The 22216-nt window shown below is 46.7% G+C and overlaps 1 protein-coding gene across 2 annotated transcripts in view; it reads right to left on the bottom strand.

The window, feature by feature from the left end:
- The window catches only part of GABA-B-R2 (gamma-aminobutyric acid type B receptor subunit 2), a 228323-nt gene extending 207848 nt beyond the window's left edge, over positions 1-20475 (bottom strand). The window contains exons 1-2 of one of the 2 annotated variants that reach the window (XM_076369903.1): positions 20243-20475; positions 18286-19523 (exon numbers count right to left, since the gene is read on the bottom strand). The gene's annotated coding sequence lies outside the window, so the exon portion shown is untranslated. The remainder of the gene's footprint in view (positions 1-18285; positions 19524-20242) is intronic. The other variant, XM_076369904.1, reaches the window with a different exon arrangement.
- Positions 20476-22216: the final 1741 nt, after the last annotated feature.

Genomic DNA, 22216 nt, shown 5'->3' with positions numbered 1-22216 from the left:
CGCGTCAGCACAAAATTAATATCAAACCTAATCAAATCTCATTCCAACTGCTGTCCCATTCCTCCTCCAGAATTCTGATAGAATAAAAATACTAAAAGACGCGCGATATTCTCAGCCGCATCATAGACAGTAACAAACATCCGTCACTAATGAATTATCGGTAATAAATTAGCGTCCATAAACACTAAGCTTCCCAGGAACCGGTCAGACGACCGTATACCAAAATCCTGCGGTTTCTTTCGTTCATTCAACCGTGTATCAACTCCTATTGTCCTACTAGCCAGTTTTCCAATGTTCGCCTCTTTTGTTCCGATCTCCACTAAAAACAATCGATCATCTAACTAATTCGTCTTTATTTCGTAGCAAGCTATTTGAGAGATCACGCTAGGAAAAGTGGCGATACGGTTAGCGTCGATCAGAGGAAAAACGGATCTATCAAACCTCGATCGCGGCGTAACGATTCAGTTTCCGCATTCGATTGATCAATCGCGAATGAAAACGTTACAACGTGGCCGCGGTAACGAGCCCGAAGTTCCCCGTCGAATTAGAGAGGCGAGGGTTTCCGTCGGTTAGCTCGCGTCGCTGGTCGGATGTGTGTTCGTTGCCGGCGCTTCGGCGGAGAGATGAAACGGTCCCCCCGCGCCCACCTTCCTTTCCTTTGCAGTTCAACAATAAAGGGAAGTAAACTCGTCAGAAGTTTCACCCTAGTTTGTCCGCCCCGAGATTTGTTGCAATCTTTCCTACCTCTCCGGCTCTTTCGTCGCGCTCTCGCGCAATTTCCTCGCCACCTACCGTCTCGCCGGCCTCTCCGTCCGTTCGCCGGTCGTTTCTCGCTCCGCTCGCGGTCCGAGCGGCGCTGCGGCCCGCCCAGCGCCGTAAAAATGGCCGACGCACGAAGTTCGACCCGACAGGGGCCGATCCGGGGCGCTCGACCGCGTTTCTGGACGAAAACACGGTTACATTTCCGTCCAGACCGCGACGCGACTCTCGAAATCTCTTCGCCGACGCGGGTGTTCGTTGATCCGCCTCCCAACTCTTCCGCTAATCGACGCGCGACCCAGTTTTCCGAGTTTTCGAGGGAACAACGGCGATGTTTCTGTTTTCACGGGAAGCGTGCTTCTTCGTCGATCGGATCTTTGGGGTACACAGCGTCGCCGAATATTCGACACGCGATTTCCCCGGGACGGGGACTAATCGACGCGTGCCCCACTTTTCATAGTTTTCGAGGAAACCGTCGCTGCTGTGTTGTTTTCCTTGGACGGATATCTTTCATGCGGGCGAATCTCGAGCTAAACAGAACGCTGGGGAATATCCGACGCGTAATTTTCTTGACGAAGCGGCGAGAGCAATTCGAGGGTCAGGTTTCATGGCAGTCCATCTCGCTGAATCTCACCCTCGCGCGCGATTACGTCGGACTCTGATCTTCTCTTCCTTTTATTCGCTTATAGTATTTACCCTTGTTGCGAAGCTGTGTAACTGTTCCGAAGCAACGCGCAATTCCTGGATCTTCTCCGATCTTTCGAATTGTTCTTCCAAATAGTATTAAGTGAAGTAGTTCGTAGAAAACAAAAGATGTTTACAGGAAAGCATGTTTGTTCGTTAAAATAATCACCTTAATCTACCATCCGTTTTTAACAAGATACAAGTTTGATATCACAGTTTTACAAGTATCTTCCGAAATCTATCAAAGACAAGAATTGTCTCGATTAGCTAATAGTAACACAACCCGTTTGTAATTTCAATTTCTCGATATTTGTCCTGTTTTTAATAAAAAATGATAACTAAGCAATAAAGAAGGAGGTATCGAGCACTGGGGACGGTATCAGAGTCGGTGCCGTCGTCGGAGCCCGTCCCCGAAGGGTTAATAAATAAAGTTAAGGGTGGGAAGCGTGTTCGATCGAATATCTCGGGAACTACCGAAGCCAGAGGAAAAATTCAAAATTACGGAACAGCCTGACAATTCCCCGGAATTACCGTGGACCTTGAGTTTCCCGGCGAAACAGCCGTGCGTCTTGGTTTACGCGGATCGCGGTAGGGGAAATACGGCCGGGATAAACGTCCGCTTAAGTAATACGTGGACGCCTGCTCCTTAAACCTTCAGCAGCGGTGCTCCGTGTTGAAATTATGAAACACCGCCAGAATAAAACCCCGGCGGGCGTAACGGGGAGTTATAGGGCGGCGGGGCGAAGATCCTCGCGAGTATCTCCGGTTACAGAAGCGTAGTCGAGCGCGTGTAATTCGGATAAATGGCGCGTCGAAGTAGCTAGCGTCGGAATAATGTGTTCCACGATGAAAAGAGGACCCGCGTCGACCCTTGCCCGTGACCTTCCGATCATCTTCTCCTGCTTTGACCGAATACAGTTGATGTTTAAGCACTTTAGGGTTGATTGGAGCAGTTGATGCTAAGCGGACAGTGATGAACCGATGTAGTTTGGTGAGGGTAGAGAAGAGAATTATGAGAGTTGAAGTGTTAGTTATAGTATCGAGCATAAATTATTGAAATATTTCATGGTGGAAGTAAAGGTACAGCGTTCTGAGCTCCATACGCATCGAGAGAATTGAGAATTTTTATTTAGTAAGAGCATTCAAGGTTAATCATCAAGATGAAAGATTAATTCTACGTTTTACATTTTCTAATATCATTTTACTAAGATACTTTATGATTTCTTTATATGTAGAATATTTCATTAGATTTTACTTTCCCCTCTGTAAAATGAATCACTTCGACAAAGAAATATCTAGCATTGTCGTCAACGAATTTCCGCGAGCAGAATCAACAACGATACATCGTTGTTCGACACTTAAAGGGTTAAATTTTTGTCACCAAGAGCCAAAGTATACGAAGAGGCTCACCCCGAAACGTTCGCCTCGAGTGGAACCGGCCGGGACTTAATTAACGGACTCTTCCAAGAATTCTAATTAATGCGTCCGGTCGGAGCGCGTATTTTCTTCGCACACCGGCTTAATTAGTCGTCGGTTGCCTCAAGACTTCGACCACGTCGCCGGTGAAAGCTTCGAAGGAGGCGGTATCGCGGCAGGCTGGGCTCGTTTTCGTGCGACCGGTCTTCAGGGCAACCCTTTCAGCGGCTTTTTCACCCTTCGATCCCGGTTCAACGATTATAGGGCACAATACCGGCCGGAGTAATTAAAATTCAAATATTTCTCTCAATATTCAGTGTTCCAGATACCGATTTAATTTAATATTCTAATTTGACGTTCGTTTAATAGCTCGCGAAACGAATTCTTCGGTTTATAATGTGATATACAGAGCGAAGAACGGAAACGAGTGAAACGATTAATGCTCGATATTTTGAAAGGAGGTAGCGAATCATAGAAGAAACGGAGTTTCGTGGGATATATATTTAAATAGAATGTTGACGTTAACGTTTAATTAAGGGCAGCTTTGTGTTCACAGCGAGTGGAGAATTTACGAGATTCCAGAATTTTCTCCAGGAATTCACGGAAACGGTAGTTGAATAGAAATTAATTTCCTCTCTGAAGAATTCGAATAAGTTGAGAACGAAATAACTGCATTCTTAAAATACCCCCCGGAGTCCCCACTGTTTTATATTTCGCAGCGAGATCTTATTTAACTGATCCTTTCGGGTTAGCAGGTGTTACGAATGCATAAACTTCCGCAGTGAAAACTCGAAGCGTCGTCCGCGGGGCGAGCCAAGATTTCTTGTCTAGTTCTCAGACCCGACACCAGGGGTTTTTCAACCCCCGCGAGCCGAGCAACACCGGAACATCGCGCGAGAACAAATTTGCACTGCAGATCTTGCTTTTTCTCGTCGTTCCTTTGAAAAAATTACAAGGATACGCGCCGGCTTCAAGGCGAGCGAGATAAACTTGCGTTGATTTGTAACTCCAGACTAGATATTTTCGAAAGAAGCGCCTCGGCTCTGCAAACAGAGGAGAATCTCGAGATTTTTCCTCGCGAGGCAACGAGTTCTGCCAACACACCTTGCGAATTAAACGAAAGAGAAACGATTTATTATACGTAACTGCTAACGTTTCATTCGATTCGCGCTAAGTCGATTGAACAGCTTAACTGATCACTGAAGAATAACCGTGTTCAATCTTTCCCGAACGCTCTAAAAACACGAGTCAAACTAAACACAATGCATGGGCGTTACCGTCGATCCGCATTCGCACTAGATTCCCATAGTTCCCGTTGTCGCGGGTTCTCGGCTCGGCCGCGTTCGATAACCAACAGCACCGGGGAAAATTTGAAAAATTCGAAAACTTGAAAACATGAAAATTTGCAAACATTCGCGCTATTCACTGGCGAACCGCGGCCGCGAGTTGAAACAATGGGTTCGGTTATTTCATTGAATTTCCGTCGTGTTCCCGCGGATCCACCTCCGTTCTTTCACCTTTCCCGTCATTAAGCGTGCGCCATTAAACAATTCGATCGACGCACACTGGAAATTCGTCAATATTCTATTCGGGTCGCTTACCAATTAGACGAAGAAAGATCAAAAAGTAATTAACCCCACGCTCCGTAATATCGCGCCGGACTCGCGATGGAAATTTTCAAAAATCCGACAAATCTACATGTTACTCGTTCCTCTCAAATATAAATTAACATTCCTTTCCTATTATCAATCGGTAACGTCTGAAGTAAACACGACGAATAGAATATATACGAAATTCTTTGTTTTCTAATAAATTATTAACGTCGACGTACTTCCATTAAGCACAATTGTGAAAGGAATTGTAAACCAAGCTGTTAATGAAGTCTAAATTACATCGACGAAGACCAACTCGAGACAAATGGAATGGTCGAACGTTCTGCGGCAATGGGCACCGACGAAACGTAATTTATTGCTAACACGGCCGTTGTGTGTCGAATAAAATACGAGGAATTTTGGTCGAATAAATAAGGAACGAACGGGGAGACACGTACGTACATATTTCCGGTTAAGATCACACCTGGTTGATTCGGAATGCTCGGGATACCGTGTTCTCTCGCGCGAAATTTCACCGACTCTGTTTCGGACGGGGCGGGCGACGTCGCTGTGGACGTTCCGAACGAATAATTACTTTGTCCAGGCGAAATTTCAAAGCATCCCGCGAGTTGCTCGGCGTAATTACGCGTGCTAATAAGCTGGCCGGCCACCGCGGCAACTTTCCGCGGGCGGGTTAACCGAAAATTCGTGCGAGGATAACCATCTCAAGGCCGGGTTTTTAGGGATTAGAGGTGATATTAGCTCCCTGATTATACTTTAAATGATTTCGAGTGTAATTGAAATTACGCGAAATTAAACGCGCGCCGAGATGCGGGAACGCTTTCGGTTATACGTTCCGTGCCTGTTCAGCCGAACTGCGTGGAAATATTTAGCACCTTTAACCACTGGAGTCAGCGTTTATTTAACCTCTTGACTTATGAGTTGTTTCATAACTCGATAAAGCTAATTTATCGGTAATCATTTGATAGAAGTGAAATATTCGATGCTTACTCCGTGTCTACGTTTACTCTAAAGGTTAAAGATCGATAAGAGACAAATAACATTCAAATTTCTCGAATATTGATCATTTCCATCACGAGTCTGACACGATGTTATAAGGGAAGCTGTTAATGTATTCCTTTAAAGGTAATTACTGAATTAATCGTTTTAATAGATCCTTCCGTATCAGTGACAATTGCAGTACTGAATCAATCAATTTTCCTCGAATAAAGCAACGAACGATCTCCCTGGAACTGCTACTCGTGAAATGATGTAACTCCTTTTAAACGAATATCGAGGAATTTATTCTTCCGACGTAAAAATCTCGGAATTCAGCACAGTCGTTATTAAGATACACGTAAAGCAACTGCCAAATCCCTGCGCGCGAGCGTTGCTATCTTCCAAAACATCGAAGCACCGAACATTAACCAGCGTTCCAAGACCGACCACGAAACGATTCGCTCGGATTAAACTCCGCGTATCGTCGGGGAACGTTCAGGATACGATCTACGAAGGCAATAATCCGTGGCCGCCTGTTGACAGCGTGAGAACCCATGAAAACACGCCAGCGAGAATTTCATTATCCAGGCCGGGAATAAAACGAGGGGCCAGGAAAATTCTCCCGCAGCGAAAACGAATACTAATCGCGTCGTTGCCGGGCAAAAAGCGCGTACTTTTCTGAACCGTCTCTTTCGCGAACGAGCCAGTAACGTTTAACGCATTCTCCGCTATCGCCGAAGCGTTTCCAACGTCGCGTACGGTATTTCTGCATGACTGTGCGTTGACAATGTGTCAACGATGCGGTTGCGAAGCGGGACTCTTTAAATCACTCGGTTTCCACTTCGAAATATCGCTAACAAAGAAACTGGAGAAACGTCTATTGTTAGGATTTTTATAAGGATTACGTATCAATCGTCTAAACAATACAATGGTCTTCGATTTATCCATGCATGTGAAATATTAACCCTCAACGGAGTAATGCCGTCATATAAACGGCACACTTTTACTTACTAGCGATAGAAATCATTTGATTATTTTCCTCTCTGTTACTCTTGTAATATTTACAATGAACACGTCAACTATACAAGGTCACTCCTGTGAATTTCTTTTCGCTTATCTACGTTACGGTATTTTATTTAAGTAAACATAAATACCTTCTTCCGTTAATATAGTATCACACAGTGTACTGACAATCTTATACCATTTCCAAACTTATTAACAAAATCAGGACACAACTAAGTCGGAAAGGGTCGAAAGAACGAGTGTCAACCCCTTGGCCTATGATTTCTTTCTTAACCCGGATCGATACGGCTACTTTGTCGTTAATAATTTATTGGAAAGAGAGAAAAATTCTAAGCATATGTTACGCCTATATTTCCTTTTAAGTATAATACTTGATTACAGACGAATATTTACTTTGAATTCGAATGAACTGAGTAATACATATATTTGTCGAATCATGTTGAAAATCTTCACCACGAGTCTCACAAGGGCTTAAACGAATAGAAAGCAGATCGGGTGTAAATTGGTGTTAATTAGTTGTACGTAATTTTAAAGGTGAAGTGCGAGAGTCAGCGGGAAAAAGAAAAGATTGTGATTCTCGTTCCGTAAGAGGAGGAATCTGTGGCGCACGGCAGGCCGCTAACTTTTTCCCGGTGGCAGCGAATGTGTCGAGGACTCGGACGTATCAGCGAGTACACAGAGGCTCTCGTGTTTCCTCTCGCTCGACGAGCAGTATCGACACGGCCCGGTCGAGTGCGGGAGCAGCGTATCGAGGAGAAAATGCTCCCGAGGAAACGCTCGAGAGCCACCAACACCAACTTCGCCATTAACCCTCTTTGTCAGGAGCGGCAGGAGCGCAGCCCTCCCGCGACCTCTTTCCGCTCTCCGCGTTTCACCCGGCGAACGGCCGCCGCCGCCGCCGCCGCGCCGGACTCGTCCGACGGAATTCATAGCGATTCCTCTGGAATCCGAATGGAGGAGCTTCGTCGCGTTGAATGTACGCTGAAAATGTTTGATCGCTTACGGTAATCACTGTCTGGCGCAGTTGTTCTCAACTCGTATTGCGAAACCTGCAGTCCGCCTTGAGGAAATTAGCCTTGCAGATCTAATTGTCAGTAGATTCATTGCGTTTCGAATGGATCCTGCTGGGATAGATGTTTCGGAGATGGATACTGATGTTTGAAATATTTGTATGAATATTAAAACTTTGGTAATGTATCTCTTGGTCTTCTGACTTGAAGAAGTTGGCTTCCGAGATGTAATTTTCGGTGGTTTCGTTGTGTTTCGGATGAGTTTTGCTGGGATAGATGTTTCGGAGATGGATACTAGTGGTGTTTAGTAATGTAGAATGCTAGTAATCTAGTAATCTAGAAATATTTGTATCAATATTATAACTTTGGTAACGTATATCTTAGTCTGACTCGAAGAAGTTGGCTTCGAAGATCTAATTTTCGGTGGTTTCGTTGTTCTGAATGGGTTCTGCTAAGATAGGTGTGCCGGAGTTAGATACTAGTGACTTTCAGTAACCTAGAAACCCAGTAATGTAACGATCTAGTAATCTAGCAATATTTCGAAGCTTCGATAAAATATTTCTCTGGTTTTCCGTCGAATATCAATAAAGTATTTATTCAGAATAAATTCTGCTTGGATAAATATGATGAGCGTCATTAGCTGCGTATATAAAAAGGGAAACATTACCTGAAACATTCAATTTCGAACGTGTTCGACCCAAATAAATATTCCAAAAACTCTTATCACTTCGTTAAACAGCAGCGGAGCGTTTCATCAAACTTCCACGACTTTCCGTTCGTTTCCTCTTGAATAAAATAATCCCATTACCACAAAATCAAAGCACATCGCTCACCGCGCAAATAATCGAACGCAGCCGCTGCGAACCCGATCGTTCCCCGACAAACAGGCGAAAAAACTTGAAATTCCATCCGCGACCTCGCAAAAACACGTTGCGAAGGGTGACACGCGTAACAGCGACCGCAAAGGGAAACAAACAGCGAGTTGCGCAATAATTTCTGTGCTCATCGGACACACAGTCAGATTCAATGTCATTAAAAAAAAAAGTAACTAAAAACCCTAAAAATCTTCGTTTTATAAAATCCTGGGGTGAATCGGATATTCCTCTTGCCAGTTCTCGCTTATAAATCAAAGGTTCCCATTTTTTAACCATATTTCACTGATATTCAAGCTGAACATCTATGAATAACACATCTATGAAACAAATGACGATCCTAAGTTTCAAGTATTAATTTCTCCCTGTTAAATCCGAACCGATCCGATCCGCCTCGTTCAGCCCTACATCGTAAACATGATTGCCACTTAACAGAGCGAACTATATTCGCAAGATTCATCAAAAACAATTGAGAATACTGACAGATATTTGACAATATAAATCTGACCGAGTCATCTCGTCTGGAATTACCCTGATAAGTCTTTCAAAAAAAGCGAGTCATCTTCCCCAGACTCACCCCGTACAGATTCAACCATCGATAGTCGATCAAGACACTCGAGTTCTAGCATACTTTCCGAATAATAAACTTCTATTCGAACCGATTCCCGCGTGTACGTTTATTCGGGCATCGAGCAGTAATTTCCGAAGCGCGGCGCGAGCCAGCGGCCGTGGGAACCGATTACATTTCAATTTCGCCGGGAACAATGTAACCGTTGGAAAGTTGGTTCGCGGGCAGAGGCAACATCGAGCGATGTGGCAGCGAGTAGCGGGGGCGTCCGTTGTTTCACGAATGTTTGGAAGCGGCTCGCAGCTCGGTTGACGGGTCGTCGATCGTCGGCCGGCCCTCGACGGGGCCGGCTCATTAACGCCGCTGGAAATAATTTCTATCTGGCCGGCGGGGAAATCGATGCGTTACGCTGCGAACGGCCGAGCGGTGGATAAAGATAAATAATTCGCTGGAATCGACGGTGAACGAGAATGGCACTACGCGTCGAGTGACGGGTGGAAACGCGCGAGCGAATGATTAGGATCGGACGCGGCTTTTAATGAGCCGGATCTCGTTGGAGCTGTCTTCCGCGGAACGGGACGTCCCTGGATAATTAAGTATCGAACGGCTCAGATTTTAGCATAGTCATTTTTCTGCGTGACTACGCGTGCCCTTTTGAAATCGTTTAACCCTTTCAACTGAAATGAGTCTCGCCGATACGTGTTCTCAGTGGGAAACCGAATCTCGCGTATTATTTTACGAACATGCTGTATCCCAGGCAAAATGATTTTCTTATTTTCTCAACACGTTGAATACCGCACGATTTTAAGGTGCAGAATATGCGAAAAGAAAAAAATACAATATTAAACTATTCAATTTAACTGCGTTGTTATTATCGCAGGTTCGTTTCGCTGAATGTCACCGTATTAGGCAGCGTTATTTACAATATAGGAATGTTTTCAAATAATCATCGTTTAATTAAGGGAATTGCAGTGATCGAATTGGGACGGGGGTCACCGGTGACTCCCATGGCATTCAACGTGTTAAATAAATGTAACTGACGCTGTGACACTTCAATTTTCTTTATAATAGTGTGGGAATGGATGTATTTGAATGTCTGTGCAATAGATGAATGACGCGACTGTGTGAGAGCGTTTTGAATGAATGTTCAAAGCATTGGAATATTCTAGATTATATTGATTTTTATGTTAATAATGTTCGTTTTTTATGAATCTAGAATATTCCAAATATACGTGAAGTGAATGCACGGTGATGTAAGAATGTTCTAGAAAGTGAATCTGAGACAAGAGCATCCGAGTGTATAAATAGTGTGTGCGTTGCTTGATTTGGAGATTTTTTTATTGTGGGTTGTCGTGAAAAAGTTATACTGTTTCAAATAAAATTCTCTTTCTCCTGCAGTAGTGTATATGTAAACGTAAGGATTGATTTAAGATAAACCGTCAGGCGAGGGGTTAATTTAACTCGAAACTTCGATTATTCTATTCCAGCGTTTACCGGTTCGCCAGCAGTTTGATAAGACACAATCTCAACGGAGAAATGGAATTTTGAAGTATAAATTACGAACATTTTCATCCGCATTATCGAGCCCTCCGCGCTTCGATCACGCTTCGTTTCCGACGTATCCCCGAAGTGTCTGTCTCGCAGCTGTTCGAGGTTCACCGTTCGCTTCGGTTTATCCCCGTTCCATCGAGTTGGCGATGATTTTTTCGATTGATCGGAGCGTCGCTGATTCCGCGGACAGGCCGCAGTTAAAATAATAAATAATCGAAGGAACGAGCACTGTTTGCGCTCGACGAGTATCGAGCCGAGCTACGAATCGAACACCGGGGACCAAATTCGAGCGGCGAAACGGGCGAGCGGTCGCGCTGCGTGAAACGCGTATATAGTTGCGGGTATCCGAGTTGGAAAATTGGAAGGTACACGCTGTCAACTCGACGTCGAGGCGATGATTCACAAATAAAAACCTGTGGGCAAGCTGTTTGCCCGCGGCTTCTATTCAGCCACGATGACAGCTGACGTTTCGTTTCGTTTCGCAACGTATTGGACGATACCGCGATTCTCCTTTCGCGATGGGTCATCGAATTGAAAGGCATCGGGCGTGCTCGCACGTACGCGTCCTCGCGTCTTCGAACGAAGGATCAACGGGGAATATGCAACATAAATTTCAATACCACCGGTAATATCCATTTATCCATCGACACATTTCTTCGATCGAATCGACGTCGGAATGAAGATTAAAAGGTTCATCGAGATCTTCAATGACTCTGTTACATTCTACTCTATTAAGCACCCTGCATATTCGTAATAACTATTATCACTATTATTATTATTGCTATCATTATGAGTATCAGGCTCGCTATCGTTTGACTCAATAAAACAAAACCCAAGCAACTTTGGTTCTCTGGACCCAGACAAAATCCCACTCTCTTTTTCCTGTGGAAACAAACTCGAATTTCAGTCTACTCAATCGATTTACTCGATAGTGCTTCGAATCATCCTATCTCCATTTGTAAAATAAATTTCAAATGAGTCAGTCTTATCGGTTACCTTTACAGTTCCAGTAATCATCAGCGCATCTCATTACCCAAAACCTCCCTTTTCTAACCATTTCCCGAACGCTTCTCCACATATTTCCTTAATTCGTCTATAACGAACGAGTAACAATAACGCCGAACGACCCTCGAAAACGAATTCCATCGAAGGATCGATCGCGAAAGCCGTTATTACGGGTTTCCGGGATCAGAGTCAGGCGAGAAGGGATTGAAGCCGCGGCGAGCGTCGGGCGCTGCAGCGGAAAACGAAAGTGCTGCAGTTAGTTTCCCAAATTGACGAAGTCTCGGCGAGCAGCGGGAACAGGGGAGAAGGGGGGGGGCACGGGGCAGGTGTCTAAAGTCGAGGCGACGTCGATACGACGAGTGGCGAATCGAAAAAAGCGAAGTCGCCGCGAATCGTGGAGCCCGCGCTCGCTCGAAACCGTCCATTGTTCACGCCCGAACAATGCTGTCTTTGTCGCGATGTGATTAAACCCAGAATAAATTTTCTATTACGTTGTTCTACAGCCGGCTTCCCCTCGGTTTTCGAGCGTCCCGCTCCCCCCCCCCCCCCCCCCCCCCCGCGGCCGGGCTTTCTCTCTATTTCGTTTCCGCGCGCGACAATGGCGGCGCGCCGCGACCGAAAATCAAGCCGACATCGGCGTCGCCGGGCTTTCCAGCTCGACCCGCGAACGTTCAACGATATTTCAGGGAAACTGCGAGTCTCGCGGCGCCGTTTATCCGCCGGCCGTGTTCGAGAAACGATTTCGCGGCGTCTTGCATGCGACAGCAACCGACAATCGTGTAATGACGAGCGAAACTCGCGCTGATGGCTTCCGCGCGGCTTGTCTTGAGAAAAATCTGTGGCGTCGCGGGCCATTTGGAAGCGTTTCGGGAGGTTGCGAGTTACTTAATGCGAACGACGTTGAAGTTATAGGTTTGCAGAGGGATCGTGCGAGCGTGTTTGTCGAGTTTCGATTGGATTGTTGGATTCTTGAAGAGAAGAGAAAAATTTGGAGCATATTTTATGTCTACGTTTCATCTAGAGTGTAATGATTGATAGTAGGAGAATAATATTAGATTTGAACTCATGAAAATTGAGTGGTATATACGTTTGTTAAGCTCTGCTCGGAATCTTCACGTTAATATAATGGGAGGGGTTAATTGAGTCGCTCAGAAGTCGAAGTGGTTAGTGCAGCGAGTGATAGCGAAGGGAAGGAACAGAATGCACGACAAATTTGTTTGCTTCCGCGAAAATGATCGACTGAAACGAAGCGAACGGAACGAACGAGAAGAAAATCGAACGGTGACGGGCTGACGGGGCGACGGACGAGAAAAACGATGCGCAGCGGTGGGAAAATGGAGGCGGGAAGGTTCAAACAAGGCCCGGACACATTATGCAGAAACGAGCGCGGCGCGTTGTGCTTGCAATTTGCGCCGGCGAGTATCGAATCGCTCACTAATTACTGTTAATTGAAAGGGAACGGATTTCACGCTCCCGCAGCTATGACGAACCTGAGTGTGCACGATGTTAATTGTACTCCTGCAAATTACCGAGACCGAGTTTCGATAAAATTTCTGCTAAACGTTCTCTGTCCGCGCGCGCCTTTGACGATCGGACCGATCGTTATACGGGCAAAAAATGATTTCGCACGAAATTGCAGGGGAATCGGGCTCGCGCGATCATTATTCCGAAACGTATTGAAGATTAACACTAGAACTATCAGTGAAAATTACTGGTTTCTGTTTTCTCGTTCCGCAATTATTGAGGTCTTCGAAATATTCAATATTCGAAATGATCTGGGAAATAAATTGTTTTGTTGAAATACTGTAATGAACGTCTGGAAGAACTGAAAATAATCTATTGTTACAATTTTTATAGAGATTGCTTATCAATCGTATTAAATGCACTCGATTTTACTGGAAATCGTTCGTTTAAATGAATATTCGCGGATTTTTTAATATCGCCAGAAGCCTGAGTTTACAACAAGCAAATAAACAGTCGAAATACGAGATAGCGTAATACTGAATACCATGGTTACTGTTCCCGCAGCCAAATTATAGTCCGCATAATTAAACGATGATAACTTGAACAGATTTCTATATTATAAATAATGCTACCTAATACCGCGACAACCAGCTAAATCAACATCCAATTATACAACAACGCAACTCAATGGAACGATTCAATATCAGATTTTCTCCATTTCGTGTATTTCGTTCTATGAAATCGTGCGGCGTTCAACGCGTTGACCCCAGATAACCAAACTTAAACCAATGTTACTCGTTAAATAAACATTCAACGTATATACTACAAATTAGACACATTACTTTTATATTTCTTCAAAAATAATGTTCACCCTCCTGGCGTATGTAAAGAACGTGCTCCCGAATTTAAATTTGCAAACGTGGCGGAGGTCGGCAGACTATTCGGACGAACGTTTAGACGTTTAAGGTTATTATTCTATTTAACCGTAATATGTACTTCGTTCTACGAAAGGTTGTAACACAGAGTCGAGGAAAATCATTCGGTATGCGACGCGTTGGCTGCGAAAAAAGGGGGACAAGAAATTCCTTCCCGGCCGTTTCGGGCGACCGAGCATTTTCGCGACACTCCCGTCAGCGACGCGAGAAGAAGCCGGGCCGGCCATCGATTTTTATAAATTTAGAGAACGTTTTTAAACTTGCCGCAGCCCTCGGCGGACTAAGTAAGGGAGTCTCGCCCCAGAATGCGCGAGACCGGGATCGCGGCCCGATCGTTATCGTTGCCCGATTATTATCTCGGTAGAACTCGAGCAGTATCGGCGACCGAAAAGCCGCGTGAACACCGCCACTAGCCATTATATCCCATCTCCACCGATCGTTATCCCATTCAACCTGTTATCCTACAACGAGGCCGACGCTGTGCGTCGCTCGATCGACGAAAACGCGAGTTTTCTCGCGAATCCGAGCGACACGACGCGACACCACGCCTGCGCTCGTTTCCCTGATTTCCGCGGAGTATTCGATCTACGTACCTTCTTTTCACTCCGCTTTCAAATTCTGCGACAAGGAAAACTCGTAGAATAATGCTGCCTATGTTTAATGAAAATCTTTGTCCCGCCAGTTTGCCGGGGAACAATAACTAGACCGCGATTCGCGTGCATTCAAGGGAAATTCGAAAACGCGCAACTCTATTTACAGCGTCTACTAGAGAAAATCATTCTCTATTACAATTCTATTATTTCCATTACACTTTCAAGCATTCGAATTCGTACGCAGATCCATGTAACAATGAAACTTCCGAAAAACCACGTGAAATCCTATCGTTATTTCCGTTTCCAACAATGATCGATCGCATTGCTCCGCGTTCCGCGCTGAAATTAATTCCCCTCTCCCTATCTAAATTACACCGAATTACATCTATCACCATAAAGAACGCGAATAATCTACATTCCAGCGCGGGATTCCGCAACAAAGACGAAAAACCGCGTTGGACATTCCCAGACGCGAGAGCCACAAATTTCGTTCTCCATCGGTAATCCTCCTCCCTCCTCCCTGGAATATATTCCAATATACCTCAACAGTGCGTAAGAAATAACTTTCGAATCGAAATGGTATATTCCAGCGGTATTCAAGAGAGGCAAGTTCGATCACAGACCCGGCCCTTTCATCTCCGAAAGGAGCGAGGCAGCTAAAGCTCGGGGATCCCTCTATATACGTAACGGCGGAGGAGCAAGCGAGTATCTTGAAACACCGTCTCCCCGAAATATCGTGCGATAGCGGCGCCCGAGTGGGTTTCAACCAGCATGCATCCGGTATTAATTCTTCCGCGTAGAATATCTTACACACGCCGCGAGGAATTCGGGTGATCCAGAGATCCCGGGATCCCGCGGCCCCGTGTTCCTCCACATATCCGAGCATACCGCGCCGTCAGTCAGCAAGCTGTGCTTTGTAATTTCATCCTTCCGCTGTCTTTCGTGACGCGACGTCGACAGCGTCAGCGGTGACTGGTGAACAACCCCTGCGCAACTTCGCAGACCCCGCGACCCGACACCACGGTTTGTCGAGCACATGGCGTGCGCCTTTGATTGATTCAGCGCTACACACCTGTCGACGTTCCGCCCGAATCGAGTTAAAGAAAACTTCTCGCGGGAAGTGTTTGCGAGAGGAACACCGTGGCATGAAAATTTAGCGAAACAGAGCTCGACGCTCGCTTATCGGATAAAAGAGACTCGTGCAGATTGCTTTGGGTTTCTTTGTGTACTCGCGCTTGGTTATTCTGTGGTTAAACTGTAGGTAGATCTATAATTATTTATTTAATTATCTTCTATATTTCCAGTATACTTGTATGCATTTTATTTTCACCCCACGATACTAGTTTCTCGAAATTTCGCCAGCAGAACTCTCGGTATTACCAAATATATGTAGTTCCCGAAGTTAATCGCTGACTGCACGACTCGTTAGTAAAATTGCGCGAAGCCTTTTATTTATAAACAATTATTAGCAGGCCTCCATACATATTCCAGCGCGGTCTCAATTTTCCGATAACCCGCGTGCCGTTCGCCTTCGAATTTACGATATCGAATGACGAGCGCGCGCGCGGGGGGTTGTTCCGAGTAACGCGAATACCGTCGGAGCTCGAGGCACATTTTCGGCGGGGAATCGTGTCGATGATTTTCGCGGGGGCATGCCTCTATTCATCGCGGATAACGAAATCCGCGCGGAAGACGCGGCGGGTGCGGGGCACAGGAATGATTTCGCGGAGAAAGAATCGCGGAGGTCGGAACCCGTTGCCAGTGAGGCGAGCCGAAGCCGAGCGAGCCGGCTGAATGGTAACTAATTATACGGCCTGTTGTTTCGTTTTATGGTTTCGGAGTGCGCGTTTCGAGCAGCGCGACCGCGCTCTCCTCGCCCCATTGTGACGCCACCCCGACAAAACCCCGGCCCGCGATGGAAAGGCGCACTCGACGACCGTATCCGCCGTGTTCCGTGAATAATAGAATCCGCGCCTCGCGACACGCTACACCGGCGCCGCGGTCTTTCGTCCTTCGCCGGGGGAAAAGAAGGAACGAGCGAATCGTGCGATGGAACCTTGAATCGGGGTTAGGGTCGCGCGATCGAAGCGCGGCCGGTCGATAACGTCTTTCCGCGATTTCCTATTGTTCCAGGCGAAATCAACCTCCGATGTAATCGCACGCTATAAATGGCGTAGCATAAAAGCTGTACTCCCGTTTATTTCGGTCGGAAGTTTATCGTGCGCCCGTTCGCGAAGGAGAGCCGAGTTGTACAATTAAGCCTTGAATAGGGGTTATAGTCGCGATCGAAGATCAGTCGATCGGTGTCTCCCCGTGATTTTCCATTGTCTCGGACGTAATCCTTTCGGTGTAATCGTTCGCTATAGACAAGCCGAGGATCGCGGCGCGAGCGTATTTCGTTTATTTCAATCGAAGGGAAGAGCGTCGAGTATTCTTTTGTTCGTAGCGAAGGGGGAGCTGGGAAGAATCGTGTAACGAAACCTTGAATACGGGTTATAGTCGCGCGATCAAAGATCAGTCGATCAACGAGGCTCCCCTGCAATTCCCTTTTGTCCAACTTGGCCGATTCGGGGAGTTCCGATGTAATTGTTGGGATCGTGTGCCATTGACGGCAGCGTTCTACAAATTATCATTCGTCTGAGCCGGACGGCTTTAGAAGCGCGAGAGCAGCATCCTTTCCGAAGGGAAAGAAAGAACGGGGAAATATAAAGAACCCTTGAATCGGGGTTAGGGTCGCGCGATCGAAGATTGCTCGATCGACGACGCTTCTGTGCGATCTCCCGTCCGCGCGGACAATCTTCTCTCTCTTTAAACGAACTTCCCCGTTGGATAGGGTGAAGTTTCAAGATGATTATTCGCAGCGAACGGCAGCCTTTCGCGGAACGCGCGGTGCATTTCCTTTTATCTCCCGAGCGAGCAGCTCGAAGAGCGCGAAAGGAGCAACGGACGTAGCGCGACCAGCGAGCGTACTTTACTGTTCGCGTTCACGAAACCGAGGGTAGCGATTACGTCGGAACATTGACCCTGCGGGTAATTCGCGTTCCGGTCTCCGTGCGGAGCGTAATTCGAAGAAACCTGGCCGGCGAGCGACGGTAAAGGTAAACGGAACGTTTTCCTTGGCCGTGGCGCTTGGAAGCGTACCTGCGCGGGCAGGCCGCACGCCACAGGACCGGCTAAAGAGATTTTCGATCGCGTTTTACTTGGCGAGTGGCCCCGCTCTGCTACTTACGATAACGTTCCTACCCTCGCTCCTCGAGCCGTGCGCCCGAAGCGGGGTGTTTCCGAGCTTTTTCGAGTCGCAACCCCCTTTTGTAACGGCGCAGCAACTCGCAACTTCCGCGCCGCGTTTGCATAATAAAGGGACTTTTTAATAGAGCGAAAGTTTCGCATGGAAAGCACGTTTCGCGGAACGCAATTCCGAGTTGATATTTAATGAAAGGAAAAGCCGCGGCTGGCGGCTGGGTCCATTCACGCGGTTTATCGCGAATTTCTATCAGTTCGTAAGCTCGTAATAATTAATGTTTCGCTGTTGGCTGTTTGGGAATCTGAACGATCGCGTTCGCGTGTTATTCGATAGGATAGTTCTTAACTTAACGTTCTATCCAATAGAATCTAGAATTTAAAAGACCCCTTCCTGCTGCGAAACTGATTAAACCCTCTGAAAGCATGGTTGAAGCGTGTGTCTGAGATCGTAACGTCCGTTACATTCTTTTCATCGCCAGGTACGCCGACGAAACGCCAGCGTGAATAATTAACGCGCAACGATAGACGATCTATCCGAGCAACAGTAAATAATGGGAACCGGGTCACTTACTTGACAACACGTAATCCTGGCCGTGTCTCTTCTCCCTCTGCTCCGGGGGCATTTATCCGCATTATCTTCCCGGCGGACTTCTCGCGGTGAGAACGCCTGATATACTGGTGGCCACCCCCATCGCGGACCTGGCGTGCGCTGCTGTGCTCACGATACCATCCACGAAGCGATACACCGCACTCTTTCCTCCGCTATCTCTGCAACTTCCACCCAGCCTCCCCTGTCCTCTTAATTCAACATCGGTCTCACGTTCTCGCGTGGGCAGTCTCTTCCCCGCGACGTTCCCAGCGGTAAGCTACTATCCAGCCATCAGTATTCAGCAACCAAAATGAATCAGGGAACAGAAAAGTAGTCAGGGTACGAGCGAGCGAGCGAGCGAGCGAGCGAAGGGTCCACGGGGGAGGAGGACGTCGGAAGGCGGCGTGTGCGGGAGGTCGGCTAACGGCTAACGGGAAAGAGCGAAAGACGGACCGACCGGTCAGTGACGGCGGTCGATAGGCGGCGGAGTTTCCGCGTCGCGGGACACACGATGATATTCCACGGGTGTGCGCGATCGCACGGTGTCTCTCGGTGACCCGGTCGGCCTAGTCCTAGCGCGAGCCTTCCTCTTCCGTGAGAAGAGCCGCGACGTTGAAAGGGAAAGGACGAGAGAGAGCCGCGCGGGGCGCTGCACAACGATCACGACGACGGGACGGGACGCCGACGAACGCGGACGAGGCTGCTCCCGAGGCGGCGGTTCGTCTCGCGCGACTAGAGCCAGGATCGCGGTCGGCCCAGCCGAAAAACTGAAGGATCCGCGGAGAGGATCGACCGCGGCCGAGCGGTCACGTTCGCCGGATGCAGCGCGAATGGAGGGTTGGTCCTGCGCGGCAGCGCGCTCACACGGTCGTCCGGTAAACTGGCAACCCACCCCTGACGGACCTCCGACACTGCCAGCCTCCCCATACCCCACCACGTCCTCCCCCGCCCTTTCGCGGCTGCGCTCTGCCGCGGGCCGCGATCCTCCGCTCTTTTCACCCCCCGTGTTTCACCGCCGATCTGCTCTACTTCGCGTGTACGGACTGGCGATGGGCATTCGATATTCTCTCTGCCGCAAGTTTTCCAGTGAGAGCCCTCTCCGTGACTTGGGATCCTCGCGCCTGATGTCGCTTCGATTTTAGGACTCTTCCGCCACCCGACTGTCCGGGGTAGCTCTTCGCGATTGATGTCCGGTTAAGGGACGGACCATAGTTGGTTACCTGCGGGAACACCAGCTGATCATGTGGCATGCACGTATACGAGGGTCAGAGTGGCTGTGAGGGTGGGTGTTTGCGGACTGTGACTTTGAGGATATTTCGACTGGAAGGTTGCAGCGATCGCTGCGACTCGGCTCTGAGAGTTCGTTGACCCTTCGAGGACCGGTGGAGCTTGTAGAGCTTTCAGGGGTCTTGAGATTTTCCACGGGGTACCGGTGATGAATCGAATGCCGCTACTTTTGTCAAGGGGTTTGCTACTCTAATCGGTCATTCTAGGGTGACGCCTTATGGCAACCCTTTGCACTCGAGAGCTCACTCGCCGCTTGATTTTATACAGTGGAATTATAAAATTTGATATTTAATATTATACTCTGTATAATGCATCAGTTTGAGAAATATTCGAACAAAATAGTAATGGTTTCTCGTCGAGTCACAAAATGGTAAAATATCTGTAGTGAAAATCTTCCGAGTGCAAGGGGTTAATGCTCAGATTAATTCTTACTTCCGAGTCTGAGATTTATATGTTTTTGATTTATTTGTACTTAGCACTCTGCCGTTATTGTTATCGTGGTAATTATGTAAATTATTAAAATTAAGAGTGAGCTACCATGGAAGCCCTTTGAAATCTAACCTATTTCTGGTCGGTTTGAACGGTGTCGTTTGAAAAAAAAATGGTAACCTAACGCTAGAGTTTACTCCCCATGAAAATCATGTCAACGAACCTTAATTTCCTCTTCATACCGACGCTCATCTCCAAAACTCTCCTCGATGTGCTTCCATGCGAATTTTTCTTCGTCGATTCGATCATTTTTCGCGGAACAATACCTCTGATCGATCGCGATGATCTCAACCACCTACTGAGAGCCAACGGAACTAACCGTGCTTGAATTATTCCGTTGATCCCGCCAAACGTCTATCGATTTAAGGTTTCTCGTTTCCCGGAGAACTCGATGGACATTCCGATAGAGAAATTATTTGAGAAACTGGAGGGACCTTGACTAATGCAACGGGATTCTCGGCACGAATGATGTATTGACCGATTAAGAGTTGATTAATACCGCGTTAGTTAATTATTTCATTAGGTATGCGTGTGGCGTCGCACGAACGTGTGCCGGGTATCACTGCGACCCTCTGGCGGCCTGACGTATGAACTAAAATTTATCCCTGACTGTACGCAGCCCATCGTGCAGTGTTGTATTTCGCAGAGTTTTTATTCAATTAACTCCCATTTTTAATTAGCAACGCAGCGATGCTTGTTATTTTCAGCTTCCATACATCGTGCATCCAAGGAACAATTACCTTTTCAAAAATGACTAAAAATTATATTATATTTTCGTAACATAAATTCGCTGTAAATTATGAGAATTGGTAAAGGAACGTGTAACGAACGAGCTTTGTCTGTTAATTGGAAACAATTTAATACATTTTTTCTATCTTGCTACGAATGCAGCAACGATAACCTTGTTGCATACTCGCAGGAGAGATTTTAGTCACTCGTTCGGCCGCTAGATGGTCGAGCGTTTGTCTTTCCATTGAGGACGGTGTCGAGAGTAAGCGCATTCAGGGAATTCAATGGAAATAATTAACCGATAACAATTAAAACGATCAGAATTAGCAATCGAAATAATTTATTTATACATCATTCATACAATACGCTATCTCTCTTGTAATACGAATAGACACTTGAAAACAACTCCTCGCGATAGATCGTTAGCTCAATAGCTTATTCCAAATAATGTCTGCCATTTAAATATAATTCGATATGATAAATTAAGGGTCTTTATGATGCAGGAAGCGAAGATGGAGATGGCTATTAGTACCACATAAAACGTGGTTATTTAAAACAGTCCTTTAACCACTGTAATAACACTGACTCCTCCTCTTGAACCGCGGGAGCTTCCTGCTTCTATTCAACTTGATAATTCTGTAAATTCTCGCATGAACTCCATAAAAACTCGATAAAAAACGATTTCGAAGGAAGAAACAAAAGAAATCCGCCCAATTCTCCTCTCGCAACGAGATCAGGAGCCGCACACTTTCACCAGACACCAAAACACACCATCCGCAGGCGTAAGAATTACATTCGATGACATCAGAATGTTGACGGCCCACTTTAAAACAGGTACTTAACATCGCAACCTTGGGCCGTCGCAAACTTGTAAAAGCTTCGTGCAACCTGCATTTCTCTCCTATTTGCATTCGCGCCGCGTTCAGTGTCCATCGTGTCCAACGCCCGCGCGATCCGCGTCCGAGACGACGGAAGTTCGCGAAACTGAACTCGAATTACCGTCGAATTCGAGGGAAAATCTCATCGAACCGTTCGCAACCGGTGGCAGCGAGTTCCTCCGCACAGGCGACGCGCTAAACGAAGTGCTAACAACGAAGTTTCGTTTTCAGTTCGCGCTCTTGGCGAGTCAGGATCTAACTAGCTTCGTTTAACGCGTTAAAGGACGACGATCCGACGATGATCGCTGCGTTGCAGCCACAAAGACGCGCGAAGCTGCTTAAATGGGATTTACATGGAGATGCGTTTCAAAACAATGAATTCGATTAATCTTCCATTCCGCGGGGAGAAGATACGAGGTCGCGATAAAGTGGCAACAGTGTTTCGAAATGCTAATCGAAACGGTGTCGGAGAAGACGTGAGAACATCAACAACCTTTCGCAACTTGCATCGTCCTCTCGGCGGCGTTCAA

Source organism: Nomia melanderi, chromosome 1 (genome assembly GCF_051020985.1).
Source record: "Nomia melanderi isolate GNS246 chromosome 1, iyNomMela1, whole genome shotgun sequence".
Taxonomy (NCBI): Eukaryota; Metazoa; Arthropoda; class Insecta; order Hymenoptera; family Halictidae; genus Nomia; species Nomia melanderi.
The sequence above is the reverse complement of the archived record's forward strand: the minus strand, read 5'-3'. Positions and strand labels throughout refer to the sequence as shown.